Consider the following 6,834-nt stretch of genomic DNA (forward strand, 5'->3'; position numbering starts at 1 on the left):
ATCGATGCATCTCCAGTAAATCCAAAGAAGTGATTCTCCCGCTTTACTCAATATTGGTGCAGCCACAGCTGGAGTATTGCGTTCAGTTCTGGGTGCTGCACTTCAACAAGGACATGCTAAAGCTCGAGAGGGTCCAGAGAAGGGCCACCCACACGATCAGGGACTTGCATGGCAAGCCATATGAGAAGAGGCTGAGGGATCTCAGACTCTTCAGCCTAAAGAAAAGAAGGCTGAGAGGGGACCTGATTGCAGCTTCCCGCTATATCAGAGGCATACATCAGGGGCTCAGTGAACAACTCTTCACCAGGGTGCCCTGGGGGAAAACTAGAAACAACAGCCACAAACTCCTGGAAGATAGTTTCAGGCTGAACATTAGGAAAAACTTCATCACAACTCGGATGTCCAGACTATGGAACAAGCTCCTCACAGAGGTGGTGCAATGATCTACCCTAGAGGTCTTTAAGAGAAGACTGGATGGTCACCCGGGTGGGATCACCTAACCCCAGATGTCTTTCCTGCTTATGCAGGGGGCTGGACCTGATGATCCTTCGGGGTCCCTTCCAGCCCTATGATTCTATCCAGGTTTATCTTAAACTGGTTTCAGTCATTTTGAAAGCAGCTTATGTGCACTGTTGTGATACAGATATGAACCAGTTTCTGATCGTGTTTACTGGTTTATGTGTAATTTCTGTCCCTAGCACCAGAAGTAGCCAGAGAATAGTGACATTTTGATCATGTACTTTCTTCCCCAGGTAGACCCTGAACCAGGGCAATTAAGAATGGCATAGAGCCATTATGCTGTTATATGAGGAACTTCCTAGAGATTGGCTTTGCAAACATTTTTGATCTTTTCTAAACCTGTAATGGCTACAAAAAAAATCTTTGGTCATAATATTTTTCTTGATTAGTCTCGGACATAAAGAAATCTTATGTTTTAATGACATTATGTAAGTTTTGTGTAAATTACAGCAATGGTGATTTAGCAAGTATGTAACTTTTAAAAAAGACCTTTCCTTGTCCTGTAGGGGCCAGGCCAACTCTCAGGACCTCAAAATTGTGTTGTTAGATGGGAGGGTATGACACAATTGCATATACATACACACAAAAATCACTAGGTGCATACACACACACACTAGGCACGCGTACATACACACACTAGACATGTACACACACACTAGGCACACATGCATATCCAAGATTACCAGTCTAAGCACATGCACACCTATCACCAATTCAAGCACATACACACAGGTAAGTTCCTAACTTGAGTGGTGTGGTATATGTGTGCATGGGGTACTTGGGGTACTTGGGGTACCTAGGGTGCTTAGTGACTATGGGAGAGGAAATCAAAGATTTCCAGGAAGAGAAGGAGGGAGATGGACGGGGGTTAAGATGAGAGAGGGAAAAATAAGAGAGTGAAAGTGCCAGGGCTGGGATTAGAACCAGCAGACTGGAGGGGAGGTCAAGCAGCCCCAGGGTTACTTGAGGTCACTGGGGCTTGGAGTTACTTAGGGTTAATGTGCCCCGGGGTTACTCGGGGTCATCTGGTGCCAGGATGGAAACAAGGGGAAAAGCCCGGTGGCAAGGAGGAAACAGCCAGGAAAGAGAGAGGCAGAAAGCTGGGAGATTGGACCTGGAAACAGAAAGGCAGAAAGCTGGGAGATAGCTGGGAAATCAAGGAGGAGAATCAGGAGGTCAACAAGACAAAAACCCAACTTGGGGTTTGTCACAGAGCACTGAGGTGCCCTGCTCCTAAAGAGGGGAAACTGCTAGGGAGGAAGCCCTAGCATGGAATAAGGAGCCCAGCTGTTGGTTGCCAGGGCAACCAGAGGAGGTCAGCTGACCAGAAGGGGCAGGGCCTGGCTCCCTTATAAACCCTAGCGCCTGGGGCCAGAGGTGATTCCTTACCAGCAGTTAAGGAGGAAGGAGCTGTTTCTCATGGAAGAGTGGAGCAGTCTGACTGAATTTGCAGCATCTGACATGGCTGAGGGATGGAGTATTCCCTGGTAGGCTGGATTGTTGTTATGGCTGGGTGGCTTCCATTTTTTTGTTATAGCCAAGGGGCTTATGTTTGTGACCAGTGGTTTGGGTGAGGCTATTAGGGGTTGGAGGAAGCCTCATAGGGGACCCACAGCAGTGTGGGTACCCCAGTGCCAGTGAGGGCACAGTGTTTGGGGTGCATTGACCCCAGCCCAGAGAGGGGCAGTTGAGAAGCTCCAGAAAGGGGGCATTGCTGAGAAGCTCCAGTGTGGGTATGGTGAGCCCTGGAGAGAGGGCAGCGTTACTGAGCAGGCCCTGGAGAAGGGGGCAGTGCTTGAGGAACCCCAAGAAGGGGCAGCATTGTGGAGAAGGCCCTAAGAAGGGGGCACAGTGAGAGGGTTGGGGAGAGCCTTAGCACTGGAGAGGGCACAGATCAAGAGAAGTAGAGCCCAGAGAGGACAAGGGGCCAAATTAGCATAAGGCTAGGACATAACAATGTCTATTCCATTGGTGAGGCATAGACTGCGGTGTAGGGGAGGAAACAGAACTGCAAATAGTGCCCCCTGGCATTGGGCAGTACAAGGGCAGCCTTCTGCTAATTAACATCAATTAACAAATTAACAGCAAGGTGTGGCAGGAGAGAAGGTAGGCGGTTGCTCCATGAACAGGTGCATGGGCCACATTTAGATTGGCCTAGAGCGGATACCTGTTACAGGGTTTCAAAATAACATGCTTATTAAATAGACAACACACTACACAGCCCCATGAAGTTATTGGTTCCTACACACACACAATGGTAGCAGGAGAGAGAGAGACTTGATGGAGGGATTGAAGTTAAGGTGTGTAGGGACAGTCCAGGGTCCTTTGCTTGGGGAAGGAAGGTGGGTGATAACTACCTAGCCTGGGCTATAAGTTGATACTCAATGGCTAGTCGGGGTCTTCTCCAGCAAAGGTGTTGTCCAGAGGGGGTCACCTGCAGGGCCTCTGGGTGGATAGGTGGTGGGGCATAGTGTTGGTCCAGATGGAGAGGGCGTCCCACTAGGTCTGTATTCACTACCCCTTTTTATAGGGCCAGACCTTGTGTGACCCTAGTAGCAGGGGCATGCCCAGGCAAGGGTAGCCCTGGTGTACTGAGCATGCACACTCCAGGCAATGATGTGCAGTTCCAGGAGTCTGTGTTGCAATAATGGGTTGGCTGATCTTTGTAGGGTCTTTGTCTTTCAAATGCTGGGTCCATGGTTCATGGGTAAGTCAATGGAAGGCAATGGTCTAGTCGTTGAACTGATGGTCCAGTCGATGAGCTGATTATTCAGTAGAGGCCTGCTACCATTGTATCTCAAGCACCCTCATTCATCCTCATTCATTCAGGAACCAATTTACATGAGACTGGTTAGGCATGAGTCATAGGTTACACTCGGGCAGAGAACACAAGATGGAGGCTTGACATTACTTGACATTACTTTACAGACACAGGCCTAAACCATACAGTATTAACATGAAACAATAAAAATCAATGCAAAAAATAATAGGAATTCAATATAATACAATATAAAACAGTAAAAATCAATACAAACATAACAGAACACTATTTACAATATAAAAAGGGGCTTATTACAATAATGGCATACAAGAACTTGGTTTACCTAGTACTACTTGTAATCGCTTTTATAAGGGATAGAGAGAGTCAGAAATGGCTAGGGGAAGGGGAGGGAGTGTTTTGTTTGTTTTTGTTTTTATTTAAAAATACAGAGAGAAACTGGGGGGTTTTCTACATCCTGATAGAAGACCTAATGTTCAAAATTAGGTTGCATTTAGAATTTGAAATGTTCCATGTACTTCCTCTTTCCTAAAACTAGTAGATCTGCAACTGTGAAATTAATTTGCTTTGAAAATTTAAAATGTTGATAAAAATTATCATAAAAATTGATGGCCTAATTGTCAATAACTCCAGTGCCAGATTATCTCAACATCAGCTAAATTGAGATAAGCTAGTAAATGACAAGCCTGTCATTACGAAGCCTTCCCACACATTTGCATAACTAGGGCAGAAGAAGGGGGCACCAGCAGCACCTCTCAGCACTCCACATCCCAGCTCTCCAGCACTCAACAGTATTTCTGCCCAGGGTGCTGAAATTGCTGGTTAGGCCTCTGTTCCCTCATGTGATTTCATTTCACTTCACACACAGGCCTTCTTGTCCAATTTACCCCAGAGCAAATATAGATTTTTTTTTTTTATATAAGATTGCAATATCCTTGTCCTAACTGAATTTTAGGCCTGATTCAAAGACCAATCAACAAGAGAGACTTCAATTGCCTAAAGTCATCTTGCCTGTTATTCCCCAAAAGATGTAGCTGGGTAGCTATTCAGTCATCTATAACAAAGTTTTCATTTAAACCTGTGTGTGTGGGTTTTTTGTTGTTTTTTTTTTTTGGGGGGGGGGGGGGTCTTTCTGGCCTCCTATTCTGAAATGTCTATTTTGAAGCATTTTAGTGAACTGCAAATAATTGCAGCATGAATAAACTGTGTTATAGATTGAATTTAAGAAAACAGTTTAATAGATTTCATAGACATCAGGGCTAGAAGGAACCTTGCAAGATCATCAGGTCCAGCTCCCTGCCCAAAGGGCAGGAAGTCAGCTGGGGTGAAATGATCCCAGCAAGATAGCCATCCAAGTGTTTCTTGAAAGTGTCTGGAATAGGTGCTTGCACCACATCTGGTAGGAGTCTATTCCGGGCTCTGGCAACACAAGCAGTAAAGTATTTTTTTATTATGTCCAGCCTAAAATAGTCTTCCTGGAGTTTGTGACCATTAGACATACGCAACGCATATGGAGGGCATGGGGGAGCATGTGCCCCCCTGAGACTGGCCCTCACCAGCCAGGGAGTGGGGAGCACCGGCTGGCAGGGCTGTCCCTAGCAGGGATGAATTGGGGCAGCTGCCCTGGGCCCTGTGTTTTGGGGGGCCCTGCAGAGCTGGACAGAGCAGCAGTGGGGCAGACCTGGGTGGAGTAGTAGCTCCATGTCCAGCTGCTCACTACCCACCCCCCACCCTGCCGCTGATGCTGCTGCCACCAATGGCAGAGGCAGCTTTTTTGCATCCGGGGAGATCAGAGCAGGGATGGGGCCCCACATGGGCTGATTTGCCCCGGGCCCCACGCCCTGCTTGGGTCAGCTCTGCCGGCTGGTGCCCCTTGTGAGAACTGTTGGCAGCACTACCAGTTTTGCTGCCAGTGCTTATGGGGCTGGCAATCGGCCACTGGGGGGACCCCCTTTCCCCCAGTTGGTGATTGGCTGCTGCCCCCTCCCCCGCCAGATCAGGAGGCACCAGTCACCCATGCCATTAGACCTTGTCTTCCCTTGGGGTGTCCTGGTGAACAAACTTTCTCCCTGCTCCTGATGAACATCCCTTATAGGCAACCACCAAATTCCCTGAGCCTACGCTTCTCTAAGCTAAAGATTCCCATGTGTCTCAGCCTCTCATCATTAGGCCTGCTCTCTTGTCCTCTAGTCATGCGTGTTCTTTGGGTGGTGGATGGTTAGAATGCTTTGCAGAATAAAATTAGACTAGGACACTAGCAGAAGATGGGTTACCAAGTACTTTCCAAAATAAAACCTGAATTGAGTATTTAGGACCAAACATTCAAAAGAACACAAGACCAGGTTTTCAAATCGCAGCTACAATCAGAACTGGGTTTTAATACAGCCCATCTCTCATTTAGACTCAACATAAAGTGAATGGATTTTCAAAATGGCTCAGCCCCCAACAGGTACCATTTTGATGTCTTTTGAAAGCCTGGACACTTGTTTTGAGGCCTAAATGTAAGCAGAGCTCATTTGAAAACCTAGCTCTGAATGTGGATGATGAGCTCTTCATAAAAATTAGGCCCCAATTCTTGGAAAGTCAGAATTTGGCATAGCCGTAGGGGGATGACACCATTTTGGCTGCCCCTGGACAAAAGTATCAATGAAGCAAACCCTTTTCTTTTTTTTTTCTTTTTTTTTTTTTTTTCCTTCCACGTTGCTGCCTGGGGTGACAAACTGAAACTAACATCCAAAAAGAGCAAAGCTTTGTAAGGAATTCACTAAGTACGCATTATTTAGATAAACTTGCTTGTTATGAACTCTGTTGCAGTGTGTGTGTGTGTGTGTGTGTGTGCGTGTGTGTAGTTTTTTGTGGGGTTTTTTGTTTGCTTTTGTTTTTTATGCTGCACTTGTAGGCTTTGTGTTTTTGTTTTTTTGTTGTTTTTTTTTAATGTTGATAACAAGTGATCTTGCCAACTGACCCACCCTCATCTGCACTGATTGGATAAATACTTTGAGCACTCTCTTTAGCCTGGAGTATGTAAACTAGAAAGCCCATTGTTTTGTAGAGAGGCACCATTGCTGCTTCCCTGTCCAGTAAGAATTGGCTCCTGGCTTTTCAGAAATCGCCAGTTCTCCTTCTTGTAGAATTAGCCTGCAGAAGCTCCTGGGGAGAAAGAGGAAGCTGAGTGAATGTAAACTTATCTTTGACAACAGTTAGTAAGTTCTGAACTTTCTGACCCAGGTCCAGCTCTAACTGAAGGGGAACAACAGTAGGTGACAGGACTTTTTTTCTTTAAGGAATGGGTGTGGAAAAGGGAAAGTGTCAGGTGGTGTAAGGAGGTGTGTGTGTACACCATTATTCAGACTTGGCTTGAGGAATCTGGGTGCGGGGGATCAGCCACATAAAATGGGAGTGGTAAAGAACATCTAGGCCCAGGGATCTTGGGGTTATTTGTTTTGTTTTTTTTCCCTAGAGATCTCCACATTACTGTCTCTTAGTAGCTCCTAAGATGAGAATGCACTTCTGAGTACCTAAAGCACAGGACTAAG

The sequence above is a fragment of the Alligator mississippiensis genome, chromosome 3 (genome assembly GCF_030867095.1).
Source record: "Alligator mississippiensis isolate rAllMis1 chromosome 3, rAllMis1, whole genome shotgun sequence".
Taxonomy (NCBI): domain Eukaryota; kingdom Metazoa; phylum Chordata; order Crocodylia; family Alligatoridae; genus Alligator; species Alligator mississippiensis.